Here is a 25,297-nt window from a genome sequence, read left to right as displayed (position 1 = left end):
AATCCAGTAAAGAGGCAGTTAATTCATGTTGTGTAGTGACGTAACAAGACTGTTACGCCACTTGAAGTAGCCGAAAGAAAGGCACGCGTACACACACGCCGACGGGCGTCAAGTCTGGAACAGGATAACTATTGAATGGTAGCAAGAAAAGTACGTAGCTGCTTTATACTTAACTTTAATGATCCTTGTGATACATCTCTCTTGACTATACAAATGCGACTCGTAAGATACATGCACTGTTACAATTGGCGCCTTGCTAGGTCGTAGCCATGGACTTAGCAGAAGGCTATTCTGTCTCTCGGCAAATGAGAGGAAGGCTTCGTCCGTATTGTCGCTAGCAATGTCGTCGTACAACTGAGGCGAGTGCTCTATCGTATCTCGAGACCTGCCTTGTGGTGGCGCTAGGTCTGCGATCACACAGTGGCGACACGCGGGTCCGACATGTACTAAATGGACCGCGGCCGATTTAAGCTACCACCTAGCAAGTGTGGTGTCTGGCGGTGACACCACATGTTGTAAGTAAATTTAATACTTTTCAGCCCATATGAACACTTTGTTGTTTAAATTATATAAAACAAACACGAAATATCACAAGTACGTGCAGTCATCCAGTGTCAGATTTCATATGATTTTCACCACTGTTTTACCAAACAATATATTCCTAAATATAAATAAAATATTTCAGAAAATGTAAAAAAAATGATAATGAACTAAACTGAAATGAAATATTAAATCACATCTCTTTCGCAAAGTCGACACACATCTTTCTGCTGCATACCAGGAAAACTGGGTGATCACATTTGATGCACTTATACACCGTTTTCCTCTTCTTGGACGCAGGACACTTCATATACGTCTTCCTTTTGTCCATTCTATCACTTAGTATGCCTTCGCTTGATTGTTGAGTGTCTCCCAGAACTTTGTGGATGATTTCCTTGGTGTTTCTAGGTAAATTTTGAATTTCCAGGCGTCTTCTTAGACGTGGCTCTCAGCTCCATGGCCAGACTTTTGGTGAATTTGAGACGAGTTACAACTATTCCTAGCCTCAGCTACGTAGTACTTATAGAGATCGATTCGATAGATGGGTATTTGACTGATAGTGGGGATAAGTAGCAGTGCCAGTAAGATTCTTCATTTTTTTAGATGAGAGGGAACTTACCATTTATACCCTGGTTCCCTAACCGATACTCACAGACTTCCGTTCTCTGCACCACCACCTCATAGCTTGATTCTTCCACCTGGCAAAGTTTCGGAGGCTACCCACGTCTATTTCCACTCGTCGAGAAGATCGACAGTGGTGAGACCCCTGAATTGTAGCAAGGTGTCTACCTCACTCCCTCTCGGGACACAACGAGTCTTCCACCAGTAATAATTCTACCTTCGATGTTGGTCAACTCGCGACGTGCTGTCATGTTCAGTACACGGCTGTCTGTCACAGTCCGACCGTATCGTCATCCCCCCCCCCTTCCCATGGAGCACTATATGAACATATACCTTCTGCGCTGGCGCTCGTAATTTGGTTTGAGGTGACCCATAGTCCAGGGGTGCCAGCACGGTAGCTCAGCGTGTTCGGTCTGTGATCTGGCTGTCCTCTGTAATTAAAAAAAAAAAAGCTGAGAAAATGAATTAACGATGTACTTCAAGAGCTGTCAAGCGACGTGCGCCCGGAACAAATGCTACGAACAATCACCAACAAAAAAAAAAAACAGGATTGCGTCTTTGATTAGTAAACGAAACGTTATCGGTCCCGGGTTTGAAGCTCTCCACCGCTTAAATTTTTGCCGGTCGAAAACTTCCGGCACAAGGGCCTCCCTCGTTCTGCCAACGGCCTTTTCAGAGGGTGGAGGAGCAGAGGTTCAGGGCACTCTCTTGTCCTTGGAATGGGAAACTGCCCCTAAAGGCGGAAGAATCACCAATGATCAGCGGCATGAGGATGGAGCAGGCAATGGAAACCACTACATTAAAGACACATAACGTGTATCCACACGACATGTGGCCTGTAACTGAAAAAGTGTCATAATGATCTCTCCACTGGAAAAAGATCCCGGAGTAGTCCCCCATTCGGATCTCCGGGACGGGACTGCCAAGGGACAGGTGACTATGATAAAAGGATTCAATAACCAACGAAAGGCTAACGTTGTACGAGTCGGGGCGTGGAATGTCAGAAGCTTGAACGTAGTACTGAGGCTATACAATCTGAAAAGGGAAATGCAATGGCTCAAGCTAAACATGGTAGGGGTCAGAGAAGTAAAATGGAAAGAGGGCAAGGATTTCTGGTCAGATGAGTATAGGGTAATATCAACAGTAGCAGAAAATGCTATAACGGGAGCAGGATGTGTTATGAATAGGAAGGTAGGGCAGAGAGTGTGTTACTTTGAACAGTTCAGTGATACGGTTGTTCTCATCAGGATCGACAGCAAACCAACATCGACAACGTTAGTTCAGATGTATATGACGACGTCGCAAGCTAAAGATCAGGAGATAGTCTATATTAGGATACTGAAAGGGTAATACAGTACGTAAAGAGGGAACAAAATCTAATAGTCATGGGGGACTGGACTGCAATTGTAGGGGAAGGAGTAGAAGGAAAGGTTACAGGAACATATGGGCTTGGAACAAGGAATGAAGAGGAGAAAGACTAATTGAGTTCTGTAACTAATTTAAGTTAATAACAGCGAATACTCTGTTCAAGAATCACAAGAGGAGGAAGTATACTTGCACAAGGTCGGGTGATATGGGTAGATTTCCGTTAGATTATATCATGATCAGACAGAGATTCCGAAATCAGCTACTGGATTGTAAGGCTTACCCATGAGCAGATAAAGACTCAGACCACAATGAAGTAGTGAGATGAGTAGGCTGAAGTATAAGAGATTACACAGGAAGAATCAAGTAAGATACAGAAGTATTAAGGAATGATTAGATACCCTTCAAGTTCTCTAAGGCTATAGTTACAGAAATAACGAACAGCACAGTAGGCAGTACTTGAAGAGGAATGGATATCTCTAAAAAGATCAATCACAGAAGTTGAAAAGAAAAACGTAGGTACAAAGAAGGTAACTGCGAACAAACTGTGAGTTACAGAAGAAATACTTTAGTTGATCGACGAAAGAAGAAAGTACAAAACTGTTCAGTGGAATTCAGGGATACAGAAAGACAAGTCGCTGAGGATTGAAATAGATAGAAAGTGCATGGAAGCTAAGACAAAATGGCTGCATGAAAAATGTGAAGAAATCGAAAAGGAAGTGCTTGTCGGAAGGACTGACTCGGCACATAAGAAAGTCAAAACAACCTTCGGCGAATTTAAAAGCAAGGATGGTAACATTAAGAGTGCAACAGGAATTCCGCTGTTAAATGCAGAGGGGAAAGGGGATAGGTGGAAAAAGTACAGGGTGATTCAAAAAGAATACCACAACTTTAAAAATGTGTATTTAATGAAAGAAACATAATATAACCTTCTGTTATACATCATTACAAAGAGTATTTAAAAAGGTTTTTTTTCACTCAAAAACAAATTCAGAGATGTTCAATATGGCCCCCTCCAGACACTCGAGTAATATCAACTCGATACTCCAACTCGTTCCACACTCTCTGTAGCATATCAGGCGTAACAGTTTGGATAGCTGCTGTTATTTCTCGTTTCAAATCATCAATGGTGGCTGGGAGAGGTGGCCGAAACACCATATCCTTAACATACCCCCATAAGAAAAAATCGCAGGGGGTAAGATCAGGGCTTCTTGGAGGCCAGTGATGAAGTGCTCTGTCACGGGCTGCCTGGCGACCGATCCATCGCCTTAGGTAGTTGACGTTCAGGTTTCATAACTAACCTTTTTCGTAGGACTCTCCATACAGTTGATTGTGGAATTTGCAGCTCTCTGCCAGCTCTGTGAGTCGATTTTCCTGGGCTGCGAACAAACGCTTGCTGGATGCGTGCTACATTTTCATAACTCGTTCTCGGCCATCCAGAACTTTTTCCTTTGCACGAACACCCATTCTCTGTAAACTGTTTATACCAACGTTTAATACACCACCTATCAGGAGGTTTAACACCATACTTCGTTCGAAATGCACGCTGAACAACTGTCGTCGATTCACTTCTGCCGTACTCAATAACACAAAAAGCTTTCTGTTGAGTGGTCGCCATCTTAGCATCAACTGGCGCTGACGCCTTGTCAACAGCGCCTCAAGCGAACAAATGTACAACTAAATGAAACTTTATAGCTCCCTTAATTCGCCGACAGATAGTGCTTAGCTCTGCCTTTTGTCGTTGCAGAGTTTTAAATTCCTAAAGTTGTGGTATTCTTTTTGAATCACCCTGTATATTGAAAGCCTCTATGAGGGATAAGATTTATCTGATGTGACAGAAGGAGAAGCAGAAGTCGATTTAGAAGCGGTGGGGAAGCTAGTATTGGAATCAGAATTTAAGAGAGCTTTGGAAGACTTAAAATCAAATAAGGCAGAAGGTATAGAAGACACCTCATCAGAATTTCTAACATCATTCGGGGTAGTGGTAACAGAATAACTATTCATGTCGGTGAGCAGAATGTACAAGTCTGGCGACATACCATCTCACTTTCGGAAAAATATCATCCACACAATTTCCAAGGCTGCAAGAGCTGACAAGTGCGACAATTATCGCACAATCAGCTTAACAGCTCATGTATCCAACTTTCTGACAAGAATAGTATACAGAAGAATGAAAGGCACCAGAGATTCAATTCCAACGTTGCGGTTGGTAATGGAAGCAACACTAAGGAAAATCAAGACCCGTTCATAGGATTTGTCGCCTGGAAAAGGCGTTCGACAATGTCAAATGGAGCAAGATGTTTGAAATTCTGAGAAAAACAAGGCTAAGCTACTGGTAGGGATGGGTAATATACAATATGTACAAGAGACAAGAGGGAATAATAAGAGTGGACAACCAAGAACGAAGTGTTCGGATTAAAAAGGGTGTAAGGTTGGGATGTAGTCTTTCACCCCTATTGTTCAATCTTTACATCGAAGAAGTGATGATAGAAGTAAAAGAAAGATTCATGAGTGGAATTAAGATTCAAGGAAATAGGATATCAATGATACGATTCGCTGATGACATATCTCTCCTGGGTGAAAGTGAAGAAGAATTACACGATCTGCTGTATGGAATGAACAATTTAATGAGTACAGAATATGGATTGAAAGTAAATCGAAGAAAGACGAAAGTAATGAGATATAGCAGAAATGAGAACAGCGAGAAACTTAACATCAGGATTGATGGTCTAGAAGTAGATGAAGTAAAGGAATTCTACTACCTAGGCAGCAAAATAACCATTGACGGAAGGAGCAAGGAGGCCATAAAAATCAGACTAGCACAGGCAAAAAGCGCATTTCTGGCCAAGAGACGTCTGCTCGTATCAAACACAGATCTTAATTTGAGGAAAAAATTTCGGAGAATATATCTTTAGACCACAGTGAAACATCGACTGTGGGAAAACCGGAACAGAACAGCCATATTTGTAATTTTTCCTTTAGGGACGGCCAGTTTTCTAAACGACTAAAGTACTCAGTAGTAAAGCCGCTTTATAAAAAGGAAGAAAGAGATAACTTAGATAATTTTAGACCTGTTTCTATGCCATCAGTGTTTGCTATTGTTACTGAAAAGGCTGTGTATATATGGATAATTGATCGTTTTATATCACACGATTTGCTATCAAATGTACAGTTCGGCTTTAGAAGTCGTTTAACATCTGAAAATGCTATATTCTCATTTCTCTACGAGGTACTGGATGGGTGAACCAAAAGGTTTCGAACAGTAGGCATATTTTTTATTCAACTAAGGCGTTTGATTGTGTTGATCAGAAAATATCGTTCCAGAAGTTGGACAATTACGGAATACAGGGAGTAGCTCACAATTGGTTTACCTCTTACGTTAGCAACAGACAGCAAAAGGTCATTATTCGCAATGTTGAGAATGGCTGTGATGTGAGGTATGAGTGGGGTACAGTCAAAAGGGGGGAGGGGGGTGCCCCAGGGGTCAATGTTGGGGCCACTCCTGTTGCTTATTTACATACATCATATGCCCTCTAGTATTACGAGTAACTATAAAATATTTCTGTTTGCTGACGACACCAGCTTGGTAGTAAAGTAAAGGATGTTGTGTGCAACAATGGCCCAGTTTCAAATAGGGCATTTCATGACTTAAGTTCATGGCTTGTAGAAAATAAACTAATGCTAAATCACAGTAAGACTCAGTTTTCAAATCGAAACTGAAGAGTTTCCTCATACATAATTCCTTCTATTCTGTCGAGGAGTTCCTTGAAATATTAAGCCGATTCTTGTTGTATTGTCTTTGCGCTTACTTAAACTTATGGACTGACTTTTTTCGGGTTCATAAACATTTTATTTTTATCTGTTATTACTTTTATGTTTTAATTACATGTACTGACACGTTCCATGACCTTGGAGATTCGCTCCTCAATTTCGTCGTACGGAACTTGACGTGCCAAAAAAAAAAAAGTAGAGGGAATCGAATGTTGAAAATTAGGTGCAGTGATAATGTATGGAACGAGGAGGTTCTGCGCAGAATCGGAGAGGAATATGTGGGAGACACTGACAAGGAGAAGGGGACATAGGTTGCAAGTGCTACTCTGAGAGGAAGTTGGGATAGGAGAGGAATTCATGGTGGGCGGGCGGGCCAAAAAACATCTCGCCGAAGCAGGTCATTGTCACCAGCACCGACACGAGTAGGTCATCGGGTGCTGGAAACCACGTAAGCAACTAGACGGTGCCGTATCGCAATATGAAGCTCGTTTGGCAGAAAGTGGCAAAGCTTCTAGAGATGTTTTATTGCAATGTGCTATGAGTATTGTGAAGAATCGGACATATATATTTTTGAGGAAGTGTACTGTATCTGCCAATAAATGGAAAATGTTGATGCGCCCAGTGTTTATATACACCCGAATATGAATTGTTATCGATATATTTGTGACTGTAGCACTGAGAAACGCCAGTAACATTACGAAACTGAGCTCTGCTTCTTGGTCTACAGCTTTAGATAAAGCGTTTGGAAACTGTGGCTGGATTAGAATGCTTGAAATAATGAAACTGTCAGGGATAAAATACAGAGCGTGGAAGATAATCCCACAACCTCTACAGAACGTAGACTATAGTGCCAAAAATCCGAGAACATGAACAGGAGACATTGAATAGAGTATGAAAATTGTAGCCTATTCTCGCGTTATTTAATTCGCACATTAAATTATCAGAAAAGCAAACCATGGAGTACTTTGAATACAGAATTAATAAGAAGAGGAAGCAAAAACTTTTAGATTTTCCCAGTGACATCGTAATTCTGTCAAGAACCGCAAAAAATGTTTTATTATCAGTTCAGCGGAACAGATACAGCTTGAAAAAATGATTTGAGAAGGAAATGAATAAAACGAAAACAAGAACAATGAAGAGCAGAGGAAGAAAGTCAGGTGATGCCAAGGACATTAAATAAGGCAATTTGTGTTAAAAAGTCTTCGATGAATATCAAAATAAAAGAATATGTGGTCATGCCAGGTGAATTAACCAATAGGTCATTATACATTTTCCTTTACGCAGCAAAAACTGTCCTGCTATAAGCGATACGCGATAAATGTAATGACGACCGGGGTAGCCGTGCACTCTATGACGCCTTGCCACGGTTCGCGCGGCTTCCCCCGTCGGAGGTTCGAGTCCTCCCTCGGGCATGGGTGTGTGTGTTGTCCTTAGCGTAAGTTAGTTTAAGTTAGATTTAGTAATGTGTAAGTTGAGGGACCGATGACCTCGGCAGTTTGGTCCCACAGAACTTACACAAATTTCCAATTTCTAAACGAACAATTCCGTAACCATATTTTTTTTAATGTTTCGCAGGCCACCCGAATGTCAGTAATAAGTCTGTATGCTTAAATGCTTTCCTTCCTAGTAGATAAAAACTGTAGAAATTTACATATATACATTTATATATATTGCTGTAAATTTGGATAGGCTTGGTTTAGAAACGAGATACTAGCTATAGACAATGTAATTATTAAGCAACAGGGAACAGAGAAAAACTGAGAATATAACTTGGATGCTAGAGCAATAAATCGAATCACGTCAAAATCTAATAAATAAAAGAGTTTGACTACGGTGTCGAAATCTAACGTATTCCATTTTCATTAGCTACACTAAAGCCTAAGTGCAAAATTGAAATTAACGTGTTTACGAAAGTATCAATAACTAATGTTTTAAAAATTTGACTTTTTAGAGAGTACGCCAAATACTCAAATAAAAATATGGGTTATAATGTGCAGTTCATCATGTGAATCATCTATGTAGATAGTATTTTACTGATGTGCGTAAAACTGAAGGGAAGGCTTTCTAGGCCAAATATCTGTTCGAAAACAGAACACTACGGACAACACAACATTAGAACAAATTATATGGTTCTACTGTTTAGGCAGCCAAACTCGCCTACATAATAATGATAATCATCTAGCTGTAAAACCCACTTGCTTTGGAATCAGTTGGCCCCATCCACAACATTTTAAAATACAAAAATAGGCAAGATACAAAGGTAAACTTTAATAAAACACTTCTATTCCTGCACTTCTTGTCCGTTGTGAAGTGTGAACACCTGCAGATGAAACATTAGGTCCATTAAATTTTTCAGAGCGAAATTCCTGAGATGAACGAAAGATTACTCAATAACAAACCACTTAAGATACGTAATAGGGTGAGAAGAAGCAGAACCTGTTACGACCGAGTCCAGATGACACAGAAAACACTCTTTCCCAAATTAGCATAAGAAGCTATACCTGCAACTGGAAGGAATGTGCAGTCCCTTTTAAAGTGGCGGGACTTTGACAGCCAGCGGGTTGAGCAGCTGCAGCCAGCAATACCCTATTGGGACTCTGCTCCTGTCAGCGGCCGCTGTGTGCCCACTTCTGCTTTTACACATTTCTTCAGAAGATAGGGCCAAAAAAACTCATACCTGTTAAATTGAATACTGAACAAATTGCCAAGAAACACTGTACGCCGGTTTTCTTTTTTTTGTTTTTTTCTTTTTTTCCGGGCTGGTCTGATCATGTTGTCCGCCACGAATTCCTCTGCTGCCCCACCCTCACATCAGAGTAGCACCTGTTGCACACAACTTCCTCAATTATTTGTTAGGTGTATTTCAATCTATGTCTTCGTCTGCAGTTTTCACCCTTTACAATTCCTCTAGTACCACGGAAGTTATTCCCTGATGTCTTAATGGATGTCCTATCTTCCTGTTCCTTCTTCTTGTGAGTGTTTTCCATATTCTCCTTTCTCCGCCAATTCTACGCAGAGCCTCTTCATTTCCTATCAGCACACTTAATTGTAAATATCCTTCTGTAGCACCACATGTCAAACGTTTCGATTCTCTTCTTTCCCAGTTTTCCCACAGTTCATGAATGACATTGAAGAAGTGTTCTAGACATACCTTTCTAGAATTTTCTCCCTCAAACCGAGACCAATATTTTATACTAGCATACTTCTTTTGCCCGGTAAAAAACTTTCTACGTGAGGTTGTAATCTTTTCATGTCCTCCTTCTTTCTATTGTACACAGAAAACGTAATGCGGTACGAAACTTAGGAATGATCTGTTGCCGATCGAAGATATTTCAATGCTCGATAAAAAAGATGTATTTTAGTGAGTTCAGTAGTTTTCAAGATACGGCGTGATAAGTCTGAAACTACTTCATGAACGGAAAAAATTCAGACGTCCGAAAACTTATCATATCTCAGATTGTAATTAAAGCTGAGACTGATATACTGAGAGACGCTGTAGAGAACTATACCTTATGTGAATGTAAGATTTTTCACGTCTTTTTGTAGGAGACATAGAGCTTAAAACAATCTTCTATAACTATAAATAGCGGAGCACTTTGGTGGCTACTGCAGATAGCACTAGTCACGACGGCGTTGCAAGTTCAGTACTTTAAGTCAGATGTCCTCTAATTTAAGTCAGACAACTGAAAACTCTGATAAGAAATAAGCAACTGGTCCTTAGTTATTTTCTGGATGTATTCCAATCTGTTTTCCGCCAGAGTTTTACCCTATACACCTCCCTCTAGTACAGTGGTCCCCAATCTCTCTTAGACCGTTACTCCTGAGTGCAATCAGACATCAGCTATTAGTTAGTGCCTCTCCCCTCCCCTTGCACACATTATCACCAATTTTAACACCAAAGCAAACTGTAGAATGAAAGACTTTTCTTGGAACACTTATATCGAAAGGGTGCAGTACCGCCCGACATTGAAAACAGGTCAACATTCTTCGTTATTCTTGTCAGTACAACATCTTTTCTCTAATAATAACTCAATTTCAATTAATACAGCGAAGCCGGGTACCAGTGTGGGAAAGAATGACAATTTATTTATTTACTTGATCACATGTGCACTCACACAAAATAAATCCCTACATCCAGTTTGGTGAGATCTGTGAAATGAATAAATGTATGGTCGTCTGCTAACCACAGATAGTGAATGTGCAGTATATGATCATCTTTGAGACGGTACTTGGGTCACCTTTGGTGGGACCAAAGAGATGAAATTTACCAGAGCTCTGAGCGCCTGAAATGTGGCTGACCAATACGGTAGCAAGGTGCCCCACCCCCCGCCTCACTTCGGCACAGGTGCGAGAGGACCTGAAGGGCGGCCATGTTTTCAACACTCTGCCGGTGGATCTCATGTTGGTAACACCTGTCTTAGGTGTGCTCCGTAAAGACAAAAGAGTGGAGACATGGTATGCATGTGAAATACTTAAGAGTAGTTTGGAATAATAATTTCTCTATCACAGGAACTTTTGTGGGGAGAATTAAATGTCAGGCAGGTAATATTAAGAGGGTCGTAGTAATCTTCGGAAGTGACCAACGGTCACAATGAAACCACGTGTAGCAATAAGTTGAAATACTTCCGAGTGCTTAAGTTAAGCTGAATTACTAGCGTGTGTACTATAAGTTGGAAATATTTAAGAAATGGCGTGTGCAGGACTTGAAATTAGAGACGAGTACTTCCACGTGGTGAGTACTGTGTGAGTCTCAATCTGTGTATGAGACAAAGGATAAAGAGAAGTACTCGCCGATGGTATCAGTTGAGGACTCGCATGTGTGATGAATATGTTCTTAATATTACTTTGCGTGTTATGCTTCCGTATGACGCTTGATTCAAACTATAATACTCTGAGAGAGAAGCAAGGTGAGTTAGCTGTCTATCCAGCAACGCCACTTGGCTTGCATTGCACAGGAAGACGTGCATATATCCTCCAGAGTTCATAGTAGGAAAGAAAAATTACGAAGTGGGGCAGTGTCGTGTGAAACTGGGATAAATACTAATTGAAGTGGGAAAGCTGAAAGTGATGTGATTATAACGTTGCGACTATTCTTTGTATTGTATGTTGCCAGTGTGATGTATTTCATGAAATTTAAGTATGTGTGGTTGGCATGGGAGAGAACAAGATAGTTTCAGAGGCAGTGGGTTATGCATGTTCCTTTTTGTACCGCTCGGTCTGGAGGAAATTTTCGTGATGATGGGTGTGAGAGTCGAAGTGTGAGATATAGAAAAAGATCCACCATCCTATCCAGAAAGTGCACTGTAGCGTTAAATAATTACGAGACCATAAGATAGAGAATCACCAATGTAAAGCCATGCCCACTGGGCGGAATTTCTCATGTGTTATTGTTGTAGCTTATAGAATTTCTGTGTTTAGGTTGTAGAATTTATCGGAATAAATAAGTTAGTGAAAAGAAAAAGATTGGTGGCCTTTTCCTTCGAATTGTATGTTGTCATGATATCCAGAATTTATAATGTGTGCGCCATTCATATTCAGTGTGATGGTCACGTGCGCATCAAAGCCGTTAAATAAGAAAGAAAATGTGGTATTGCCAGTGTGTAGTGAACAGTCAGAGTTATGTAAATTACTAATAGTCAGATGTGCGTTTCCGTTGCGTAATATTCAACCAGGAGAATAACATGTAACTTAATTGTGAGTACTAGAGTTCATGTTACTCAATAAATAAGAGTGAGTTGGCAGACCACTCATCTTTCAGGCCTGACTGATAGCGCTAAGAAGTAAAATTTTGTTTTTTGGAATTTCTTTCTCGATTGGTGAGGATCTTTTATTTTTTTATGTAATTAATTGCTATATCGTCCAAGGCTGGAAGATTGTTGTATAAAATTTTTTTTTGTATAATGTCCATAGTAACTAGGTCACAGTCGAAAAGTGTAGTCACCATGGAGGAGAGTGATTCTGGGGTGAACGTAGCTGTGGAACAGGAAGTAGGTGTCGACCTTGGGTTAATGAGCGAGAACAGCAAACACTCGGAAGGGGCTGAATTGGTCAGCGGACTGCGGCTAGGTGATCCTTGAGGCAGCGGGCTTCGTCCACAATTGGGGGCTTTTCCCAATGATGCGGGCGAGCCGGGACTAGGTCTGGTATGCAGTGAAAGTGTAGCTACCCTTAGCGAAGCTACGGTTTCTCAGGCGAACGAGGTGAGCGCACCAAAAGTAGCAAATGACAATGTGCTACTGCAATTTTTACAGGGGATGGACAGAGATAATAAGGAAAGATTGGAAGCGATGGATAAAGATAATAAGGAGAGAGATAGGGAGACTAAGGAAAGATTGGAAGCGATGGATAAAGATAGTAAGAAAAGATTGGAGGCAATGGATAAGGGAAATAAAGAGGCAATGAGGAAGCTACACACAATTATCGATGAGCGACTGCCGGCAGTTAATAATCGGTTAGATGAGGGGGAGAAGAATCTGGGTGCGTTCAAGCAAGTATGTGACGCTGTGAAAGAAAAAGCCAATAATTTGGAGGTACAAATATTTGCAATAGAGAGTGATACTACAGAACGTAGGGACGTGTTGCCGGATGAGCGAATCAAAGAGGTAGTGGTCAGAATAAATACCATAAGTGCAGATGTAGAAAAGATCAGTATAAGAGGAGAGAGAGGCTCTGACAGTACGCAGCGAGAGGTTTATGCCGACCAGGAGGAGATACAATCACTATTACAGCTTAAAGAGGTGCAATTAGAAATAAGTAGGAAACATAAGGAAGAACTAGCACAGTTGCAATTAGCGTGCAGTAGCGAAGGTGACACACCACCAGGTATATTGCAGACGGACAGTGAGATAAATTCAAAAAAGGAAAATAGGCAGAAAGAGGAAGACGTATTCAGAGAGTCAGAAGAACGGTTGTGTCGGATAAAACAGGTGGCAAACCCAACTGGGTATAGTCCAAGGCTGTCTCAATTTCAAGATCCATTATCTTCATCGTGGGGACCGCTCCTCAAAAAGAAGTTTGTGTGTAATCATTTGAGGGACGACGCTAGAGCGAAAATGCAGGAAGTTATTAAAGACTGTAGTAGCTACAAGATATTTTGTGACAAGTTTTTAAATGAATTCTGGTCGAAAAGTAAGCAGGACCAGGTTACGCAAAGCATATTGATGATGCCAAATTGTAACGAAGGTGGTATGAGAGATCCAGTGGCGTGCTATCAGGAAATGCTGAGATGAAATAGGTATTTGGATGTGCCATACGAAACTGGGGAGCTCATTAGGATCTGTATAACGAAGTTGCCAGTGAGATTGCGCAGAGATATAACGACAGCAGGCAGAGGCTTAGACGATTCTGCATCATTTCAGCACTTGTTACAAGAATTGGGTAATGAGAGCAACATCGTGAACGGAGACACGACTCATAGCTCAGACAGAGTCGAGGATAGGAACGGCAGAAACTATCAGAATGACAGAAGAGCATGGAATCCTGGCATTTCATTCTTGTCATAATGGATTGAAGGATAGGAGAAACTAATACAGCATATCATTCCTTAGCATATTGCCTTAAAACACATGCCGCTGGCACTGAAAATTGTCTATGTAGCAGACATACTCTACTGATATGTAGGAATGCAAATACCATACTTCTGATCATAGAATAAAACCCCAGTAATGGCATCTGTTAGGCTGGTCTCTCAGAGCAAAAAGACATTAAGCAGAGATGAAAAAAAATCTTATGTAATAATGCCAATGAGTCCAGTTTAATTAGTGCGATTTGACTATTGCAGGTACTTAACATGTAATAAAAAAAAGTCAACATTGTGATCTGTATGGCATGGGGTACATTTATACTGCTGTTTCAGGTAACATCAGTAATGTGATCGAAGTTTTTAAATTAGATGCCATCTGATCTATAGTATGTCATTGTCATAGTGACAGTTATAATGAGGTGCTGCGTATGGTTGTTCGGAATCTGGTGTTAGGGAAAGAGGCCACTAGCACCAAAGTTTCTAACACTTGGGCTGTACCATTTCTCCCAGCTCGTATATTCTCTGCACACATTTAAATTTCATGTAAGCTCAGATTCCTAACTAGCAAATTCTTTACTGTGTATAGTGGACCGTTCAGAGTGGGGCGGATTGTCCATGAAAATGTTGTACTGATTGAGACGATCAAAGGAAAACAATCATGTGGATTTCATCACATTTCTAACATCAAGTTATGGAAAAGTTAAGGATAGATTGAAAGTAGGCAAGTTATGGTAGATAGTCAGTGTATTTATTTGTGGTGTGTAACGTTGTGCAGGGTCAAATCGAACATAAGAATTTTCAGGCGGGATGTCAGGAAGTATGACTGAATAGACAGGTCGAATGAGTCTGAACAGGAGTCGACAGAGTGGTGTATGTACGTATTTTTTGTCATATGAATAAGGATCAAGCAGAAACGACGTGATGAGTAATGAGAGGATAAAGATGGTAGATAGTGAGAGAAGCGACGTGATAAATAGTAGTTGATAAAGGTGATATTTAAGGGGAGAAGCGACGTGAAACAGTGATTAATAAAGAGAGATTCGACGTGATGAAACAGTGGTAAACAAAGGTGAGTAGAATTAATAATGTGGAGATGTCTTAGATGTATGATACAGAGAGGACTGTGTATACTGCAATCGAGATTGATGCCAATGGCGAAGAAAGACCAGGAAATGATGGAGTAATGGACGGACGGAGAGCCGAAATACGGATGAAGAGAGGACAACTGCACAACGTGAAAGGACATAAAGGGAGTATGAGAGCCAGATGGTGAACGTTGTGGAATACGGACGAAAGATGTAATATAAGTGTAAATCTAATTCTTACCGTAACATTTGCAATATGGCAAAAATAATATTTATTTGTTGTTGTTGAAGCCTAGTACGAGTATAACTAATCAAAACGGTCCCAAGAATGTTTACAGTTATTTTGCAGGATGAGTAATTTGTGTTTTTTTTTGTTCTTAGATGAAATGTCGCAATTCTAAGTTGACATTTAGCAGGATGAATAATCGATAAAGTGAATGCAGAGGTAAGCCGATGGAGAGAGGTGCCAGAGTGAAAGGACGAATTCGGAGACTGGAATGCTATCTCCAAAACAACTTTATGTGTTATGTGGTTGAGTACAAGGGAGCAAAGGTATGGTATGTTGTCGTGAGTGTGGTGGTTTTATGAGTATAGCAAAGGTATGGTATGTTGTCGTGAGTGTGGTGGTGTTAAGGTTAGCTGACTTCTGGACCTATTCTGTTAGTGTATTAATGGATTGAATGAGAAGGAGAATGTGATTTCTGGTGAGTGAGAATCGTAGAGTAGTGTGATCAATGCGCACACTCCTGTAAAGGGGATGCTACCAATCCATAACTAAAACATTGTTGTGCTTTATCGTTTGATATGGATGAACCTCGATGGCAGGTCAGGATATGACGTCATGTGGATGGTACATACACGTCCTAAAAATGTTGTTATATATAATAAAAGGTAAAATATGTAAAGAGATACTAATTTCTGTCTTGTCACGAGCACAAAGGTGCATTGTATGTTGTAGATTTAGAGTCATCAGTTTCTAAAATGTTTATTGTGTTAGGATGTTAAAGTAGTTTACTATTTAACATTATGTGGTAGGTAATCATGAGCTGTATAAATTGTTTCTTATTTTTTGTTAGAACACTTTCAAGGGGTATTAATTTCAGTCTGTCACAAGCACAAAGGAGCGTTGTATAATGTAGTTTTAGAATCAAGAGTCTCTAATATGTTCACTGTGATAGGATGTTAAAGTAGTCTACTATTTGATATTGTAATTATGAGGTGTATAGATTGTTTCTTATTCCTTTTTTTTAACACTTTCATGTTTTGTATGAGGGACGACAGGTACAATCAACAGCACAAGTGTGGGCTGTATATAGAAAAGGGATAAATGTTGATGTTGTATGTGTAGAAAACTAGGGTGTATGAATTTATGTTTTTTAGAACAAAGATTCTTTTATTACCAAGGTATCTAATAGATCATATATGTAATCAATGAGTATTTACATACTGTAAGAATATCCTTTTGTCTGTAATGTTGCGAGATGCACAGAAGGGTCTGACTGATTGGTTGCCGTAGCGCTGAGGTGCCCACGCAGAACGCGCCCGTACCTACACAAAAACAAAGTGGGAGGCCAAGCTGACATCGCCATGGGAGAGGCGACAGAGCCACTGCGCTCCCCACTCCACTGCCGGTCGAGGTACACTCCACGCGCCCACTACAGCAGGTCAACGGCCTGGGGCGACACGCACCTACCACTGGCTGCCTTTCATAAGTTGCAGCACCCTTACGACTGGAGACAGTATTCCACGGAGGCAACAGCGGGTGGTTTTTTCTGTTCAACGGCTCGCGCGGCGGCGGAGCTACGGCAGAATGAACGACGCGCGGCAGAGTCCGGCGGGCATTTTTTTTTAACAGCAACTATTAACTAGCACTGGACTGTGGAGCCGTGAAACAAGATGACTGCTCGTATGTCTCCATAAGGTGGAAAGTGAAGGACTGGTGTTTCCACGTTGTGAGTGGTAGAAAAGATTTTGTCTTTAGCAGGCAGGACGATTGTTTTGTTTTGTATTGACCTCTGAATGGTGGGATCCATAAACTTTTGGCAGTGACTTGTTAAGTGTGCTTTGTAAATTGCATGTGGGATGCTTGTTATACTTAAAGGGGACAGTTGTCGTATGGTGACTAATTATTGTCTGAACGCAAGAAACTAAAGTGGGACATTGACATTTGCATTTGTAGTAGGGGACATTTCTTTAATTGGTGCGGGAATAAGTGCTGTTTGTTGGAACTTACGACTTTTACTTACACCATGAACTGAACTGAAAGGACAGAACCGTGGGTAATAGTAGTTGTAGGGCGACCAGATTCGTGTGGATGGTACTCTGAGAGTGACTATTACATTTGTGTTAATGTGTTCAAAATGCCGATTTGAGTGACTTAAAGACTTTCGTCCGGGTAACCATGGGAGAGCTTTGACACCGAGACAGTGTTTCTAGGAAAACTATCAGCAACTTTTTGACCCCAAGGAAATCACAGAATGAAATGATTCCGTGTGACTCACAAGATAGCGAATAATGTATTTGCACTTGTACTTGTGTAAATTTTTTTATATGTTTCATTCCTGAAGGGACAGCAAGTGTAACTGTATTTCATTAACATTTGTGTTTAGAATAGTTAGTGTTTTTTTTGTTTGCTCTGGGTTATCAAGTTCACGTAGCATGTTTATTAGAATATTTGGTACAATGATGTTTTAATTATTAGCCAGTGGCGTAATACTAACGTTGCGGCTCTTGTTGCATAGGTCAGTAAGGTTGTCACAGGGGACAAGAGTTTGCATGGCACAACAAATATCGGAATTAACTGATGCATTTTGATGTCGTGGACAGTAATGATCTTGTTGGTGTGTTGACTGAAGCCACTTATTTGCATTATCACAGTGGTGATATTTCACATTGAAGTGTAACGAAGGCTAGTCGAAATGCAAGTTCTTGTTGTCCAAATGTGTAACAACAGAGAAATGAGCAGTAGAGTAAGATACGAGAGCTACTGGTGGATTCAAGCACTTATTGCTAACTATTTACTGCGTGTATTGATCAAAGTTGATGGACTGACTAGCTCAGCAGCAGGTATTTGTACTGGTGGACAAGGATAAGGTTAAACTCACAGTCGAGTAGTGGTGGCAATTGCTTAAGTGATGATAGTTAATGAGGTATGACATGATGTCTATATTACATAACCAGTATGTAACTTGTGGTATATTTCATTGTTTTTCTTCTCAGTTTTATTTCTCTGTAGGTTCGATGTATATTTTAGAGTACTGATATGGAGCCTGACTTCTACATGTAACTAGTGTATGCAATGTTTTTCTTCTGTTGATATTGTTTTCTATTTAGACTTTGCTGTGTAAAGCTTTTACCCCGCAATTTATGAATGTCAGATTACTTGCTCTGTGTTTGGACGGTGAGCTATTTAAAATTTCATGAGTACAATTCGTATTTTTTTTATTTGTTATAGAATTAGTGAAGTTTAGATTACTCATAAAAATAACGAAGATCCCAGTAACTAAGCAAATTTTTATCTCAACATTATTTTTTATTTGTATGCTGTAATGTTTTATTTGTCATGTGGATTGTCGTAAATTTGTATGTACATGTTACTCCGGATTGTGGAGAGTACAATAATGCAGTAACTGGGTCCATAATTTGGTAAAGTAACAGCATTTGGTCGTGTATTTGAGGTCACCAGGGGCTCAGGTCTCCTCCTGGTTATTATGATGACTTGCTACGTTTGTTCGAATCCAGTTTTCTTAAAAAAATGTTCGGAACTACTCTCGCATTGCAAGGATAGTACCGTGCCATTTTTTTTCTGCATGGTTAGCCAGTGGTGAAAGGGTACAGTACCGCCCGACATTGAAAATAGGTCAACATTCTTCGTTATTCTTGTCAGTACAACATATTTTTTCTAATAATAACTCAATTTCAATTAATACAGCGAAGCCGGATACCAGTGTGGGAAAGAATGACAATTCATTTATTTAATCGGCCGGCCGCGGTGGTCTAGCGGTTCTAGGCGCGCAGTCCGGAACCGCGCGACTGCTACGGTCGCAGGTTCGAATCCTGCCTCGGGCATGGATGTGTGTGATGCCCTTAGGTTAGTTAGGCTTAGGTAGTTCTAAGTTCTAGGGGACTGATGACCACAGATGTTAAGTCCCATAGTGCTCAGAACCATTTGACCCATTTGAACCATTTATTTAATTGATCACATGTGCACTCCCACAAAATAAATCCCTACATTCAGTTTGGTGAGATATGTGAAATGAATGAATGTATGGTCGTCTGCTAACTGCAGATAGTGAATGTGAATATATGATCATCTTTGAGACGATCTTTTGGTCACCTTTGGTGGAACCAAAGAGATGAAATTTACCGGAGCTTTGAGCGCCTGAAATGTGGCTGACCAATGGGTATCATGGTCTTCCCCCACCTCGACGGAGGTGCGAGATGAACTGAAGAATGGCCATGTTTCAGCACTCTGCCACTGGATCTAGAGTTGGTAAGACCTGCCTTAGGTGTGCTCCGTAAAGACAAAAGAGTGGAGACATGGTATTCATGTGAAATACTTAAGAGTAGTTTGGAATAATAATTTCTCTATCACAGGAACTTTTGTGGGGAGAATTAAATGTCAGGCAGGGGTAATATTAAGGGGATCGTAGTAATCTTCGGAAGTGACCAACGGTCACAATGAAACCACGTGTAGCAATAAGTTGAAATACTTCCGAGTGCTTAAGTTAAGCTGAATTACTAGCGTGTGTACTATAAGTTGGATATCCAGAATTTATAATGTGTGCGCCATTCATATTCAGTGCGATGGCCACGTGCGGACCAAAGCCTTTAAATAAGAAAGAAAATGTGGTATTGCCAGTGTGTAGTGAACAGTCAGAGTTATGTAAATTACTAATAGTCAGATGTGAGTTTCCGTTGCGTAATATTCAAACAGGAGAATAACTTATAACTTAATTGTGAGTACTAGAGTTCATGTTAAATAAGAATGAGTTGGCAGACCACTCATCTTTCAGGCCTGACTGCTTGACGCCACAGTATGAGCAAGGCATGTGGGTGCCTCTCAATACTTTTAAAATGATGAAAGATGAATGATACTTTGTGTGTGTGTGTGTGTGTGTGTGTGTGTGTGTGTGTGTGCGTGTGTGTGTGCGTGTGTCTTATGATGGATAACGGAAAAATTCGGGATGCATCGCAAGTGGTACCACAATACTACTCAGAAAAGAAAGCTAACTATCCCCAGTGAGGGTACACACTTGTTACAAAAGATTCTTCCCCTGCCTTATTCCTCTGCATTCCCGCACATGCTTGACCTGCACACAGCAAGCCCATTTAAAATAAAACACGTTCAGATGTGTGCACTATACTTACTGCTCGTTCATCACTTCACTGCTCTGCTGCACTTCTGAACTGGCAAAAATTGGAGGACATCAGGCCGTTAATACTTTGTGTCTGACCATAGCCACTCGTAATAATATTAGTAATAATAATAATAATATTGTGTGCAGTACTATAGTAGCCCTTATGTAGTTACTGCTGTGTCGCGCTGTCAGTTCATTTGTTTCGAAGTGAGAAATGAAGCAATTTCTAGACTACTGCAGGAACTATCTACAACTTGGAGAAGACATTTTCTTGAGGTGTTTAGCATTTGTTGCCTGTATGTCCCACTTTCATCAACAGCGATGTATGGGGCAAAGCGCAACATATGTGTGTACTAGGTGGACTATGTGAACAACTTGTAACCTCCATCGCATTAATGCTACTAATTGAGAAAAAGTAATTATTCCTAACTTACATAGTAAATACAGTCTTACAAAATTGTGATGGTAGTAAAGAACTTTTGAAAATAATTTACTTTCGTGACTGAAGCAGAATTGAATCGTTTAGTTTCTGCCCCTCAGAAAATTTCATTTTACTCCTCAGGGGGTCATTACCCCAGGTTGGGAATCATTGCTCTAGTACCAAACGGTAGTCCACCAGGCGCTTTGCCATTTCTAAGGAAACTTAATAATTTTTTCTGATTGTTAATTTTATAGATACGTATTCGACTCTCATACCAAAGATTCATTTGAAAAGTGTTTAACACTGACGAACAAAAGAAGATTTACCCTCTTCGTTAATTAGTTTTAGTAATAGTTACCTTTCGTTGTTCTCATGTCCTGGTGATAAGACGTGTAAACGAAGTGCTCTGTAATTTCAAGCAAGTTCTGAAACAATACGATTTTCTCTGTTACAATAACGTGGATCCCAGCTGCTTTAAGTCGGGAAGATAGTTACTATTTTAATTTTGTGCGAAGAATTTGGATGGAGGCGACGATCTTCACGACGGCGCTGCTTAAATGTAAAGGAATGTGTTCATCTCTTTCCCTTCGTGGCCGCCAACGTCGATTTCAATATCTAGGTCATTTTGCCGCGACATTCAGAACCTGCAATCTTACTTTTCATTTAATTACAAAGTTTGATTGTTTTCTTTCTCAGATGAATCAAATTTTAACCACGATTTTTTTTATTTTTTTTACCGAGACCACGGGAAATGATAGTACTTTTGAACGTACATGCCTCTATCCCGATCGTACGTTCGCATACAATGAGTGTGTACCGGTGTAATTATACTTAAGACACATCTCGGTTACAGTATTATTTCTTATTTTGAACCGTTCACTAGCAAATGTAAGCGCCCTCATCTTGTGTAGTTAGTCGGGTGTGTTCCTTAATAATGTCGCTTTTAATAGTCAGTGGCTAAGTTTTCACAATGGACCTTTGCCTCTGTCTTTACGGCGCTTCACGCGAAATATTTATTACGCGACATTCATACTAACTCTCATTTCAAAATTACAACACCAGCTGACAAGAGTTTTTAACAATTTAACAGGATGGCTACAATGGCGACCGAGTGCCATGACCTCTTTTTAGAAAAAATAGGACAAATTTTATGTTGAAATACTTAGGTAATTTTTTCCATCCATTATTGTGACTCCAACAAATAGTTTCTTTTCCATATTAGGCCAAATGCGTACCAGACAAGAAAATTATTGCCGAAATCAGTCCATAAAATTGACAATTATTTATTCTAAAATGTGGAAAAAGGTAAGTTTTGGAACATTAAACCTACTATTAAGAAAACTGACCGCCAAAAGAAGATACGCATTTTTTTCAAAATTTCTTTTCCAGATATTTTTGTAGATTTTTGTAAGTATATTATACGTGAATGTATCACAAGATGGCGGAAAATATTTAGTAGTTGCGTGCGGAATTCTGGATCGCCAGTCTATTGTTTGAGCAGAGACATTTTACTGCGTTAATTTAAACGAACAGCGCTACGTCATATGTGATTCGTTTACGTGTGATAAAAATTACTGCAATCGTAAAGCTTGGTTATACATTGTCTAACGAGTACAGGTAATGATGGTGAAACTTAGGTCTCTAACTAACACAATGGATAGCTCATCGGACTAAAAATCTACCGCTCAGCCTTTAATAAATCCTGAGGCAGAAAATGTACACGATAGCGATACCACGGTCGCAGTGATTAATGGTACTGTGTCGCATGCGGCAGGCGATAATACGCCTTCGCTAGAAATCGTACCAGACTCTGCACTTACTCAGGTTGCAGCAGAGCCAAAGTTATTAAACTTGTTCAAAACTAAGCAAACTGACCTGTTGACACAGTGTGCAAAACGGATAACCACACAAATGACTGGACGGATGTGCAGTTTACAAACTAACGTCAATACACAGATGAGCAGTTTATAAACTGATGTAAAGTATCTTAATAAATGCAAAACAACCTGACAACACAAATAACACACTTAAAAACCGAAGTGGCTGATCAGATGATTGAAGTAATACGGGATATTTTAAATAATATGAATCAGGGCACTGACAAATTAAAAACAACGATGAAATATGTACCTGACCAAATAAGAAAACTAACTGAAGACTTTAATGCTTTGCACTTAACAACGAAAAACACTTAACACAAAAATGCTGCAAGCTGTCACTCAAGCTAAAAAGGTAACTAAAAGAAAGGAGTGGCAGTTTGATGAATTTTTGCAAGAGGAAGATGTTCATATCAACTGCACTTAAGAAACAGAATTACAGGAAGCTATAAATAACACAATGGAAAAATTTTACACTAAACAGAACACATCTGTTACAAAATTACAGAGGGACACAGAGCAAATGAACAGGCAACTCCATGACATTAAGGCGCAACGTAGAGACGCAGGAGAAGAGGAAGAACCTGAAAAGATACCTACAGGTAAGGACGACAGCGCACGTAGTGACTATCTCAGTACCAATGCTAATAGGTATTCGCCTAACTAAGAGGGGTATGGCAATCAACGATACCAGAATGCGAATAGGAAACAAACAGTAGAACCAACTTTGTCGACTGTATTGCTCGGAGTAAGTCTTACACAACATCGGCAGTTTCACATGTTTAGCCCTGAACGCAAGTCAGTATATCCTGTTATTTTTACCAACTCATTCAGGAATGTGTTGCCCAAGGCATGGTCCGAACAGCAAAAGATTCAGTCTGTTACCGGATACATTCAAGGCGATGCTGCGCTGTGGGCGTCCGAAATGTCTGAAACTTGCCAAACATTAGAGCAATTCGAAAGAGCTTTTCTTTCTAAGTACTGGTCGCGTTGTGTACAGGAACGGTTGAGGAAATCGGTGTTCTCTTCTGAAAAATACGATCCAAAATCTAGATCTTTAAGAAAATATTTCAAAAAGTATCTAAATAAAACGCTTTTCTGGGATGAACCAGTTTCACATACTGATGTTATACGCATTTTGAAAGCCAACCTGGCCATTAACATTAGATAGAAACTTGTACAGGTACCTGACAGCAGTTTGTAGTACTTCTTATCAACCTTAGTTTCCATAGATTTGATCTATGAAGACTAGAGGCGCTCCGGTAACAGCCAAAATAGTTATCGTAACGGTAGCGGAAATCAGTCTCCGCTGCACCAAGAACAACACGGCGTCAACAATGCCGAGTGCGCGGCTGCGCCATGACCAGTTTTTGTCAAATGGCTCTGAGCACTATGGGACTCAACCGCTGAGGTCATTAGTCCCCTAGAACTTAGAACTAGTTAAACCTAACTAACCTAAGGACATCACAAACATCCATGCCCGAGGCAGGATTCGAATCTGCGACCGTAGCGGTCTTGCGGTTCCAGACTGCAGCGCCTTTAACCGCACGGCCACTTCGGCCCAGTTTTTTTCGCTCCAGCTTCTACAGTGCAAATACAAAACCCGAATTCGAGAGGCAATTTTAATCCCAATTACAGTTCTAATTACCATCAAGGCTTTAAAACAAAGAGAATAGTGGTGATATGAATTATTCTGACAACGTAAATCGAAACTGCAATAGACAGGATGGTAGAAATCAGTGGGGAAACGCTCATAACCAGTGGCAACCACAGCATCATAGCAATAACAATTTAGCCGGTCCCAGAAATACGCAATGGCAGTATGCTCAAAGGAGTCAACCGTTTCAGTTTCAGGACCAAATAATGACAGAGCTGCGCAACGTATAAATAACGCACCGACCGTAAACATTATCGAAGTGACGAATGAGAAACCAATCGGCGATAATGTGGCGTTGAACTAAACATGGCCACCTTATGCCCTCCAATGTTGTCCATAGCACGACGATTTATTGAGATACCAAAATGAAGATGACATACGTGATGGGTTGACTAACTATGAAATACCCTGTTTGTACGAGAAGTGTACGAGGAGGACAGCATAGTTCAAGCAAGTGCACAGGCGCTAGTAGGAAAAATACCGACCAATATCTTGCTAGAACACCAGTGCTAAGATTAGTGCGATATCGAAACCCCTTTTCAAAGAGATTGGCACTCACAAGGCCCTAACAACCTACCCAGTAAAAAATTATAGGATACTAGGTGCCATAGGTGGCAAATCCGAGCTGATTAAAGTGCAAACCATGATGTAAGTGCAGATCGAGGATATCGTATTCTAGTCGATTTTCCTGGTAGTCAGGAAGGGTTGACAGGACGATGTATTTTCGAACTAGATTTCCTGAGGGAAATTTGTGCAAAAATTGATTTAGAATCTGGGGAATGTCATCTGTTCATCAGATTTAATAAAGATTAAAGGTAGGATTGGTAAGCCTTTTAAAAACATACAAATTCAAATTTTGAAGGTCAACGCGTTTCACTGCCATGACTGAACAAAACAGTGGTGCCAACAATTGGAGCGTGATGAAATCGAAAATATGGTAGAAGAGTACACAGAGGTTTCTCCGCAACAAAATGAAGATCATCATCATCATCATCATCATATAAGACTGGTTATGCCTTTCAGCGTTCAGTCTGGAGCATAGTCCCCCTTATAAAATTCCTCCATGATCCCCTATTCA

Source organism: Schistocerca piceifrons, chromosome 2, assembly GCF_021461385.2.
Source record: "Schistocerca piceifrons isolate TAMUIC-IGC-003096 chromosome 2, iqSchPice1.1, whole genome shotgun sequence".
Taxonomy (NCBI): Eukaryota; Metazoa; Arthropoda; class Insecta; order Orthoptera; family Acrididae; genus Schistocerca; species Schistocerca piceifrons.
Note: the sequence above shows the minus strand (reverse complement) of the source record.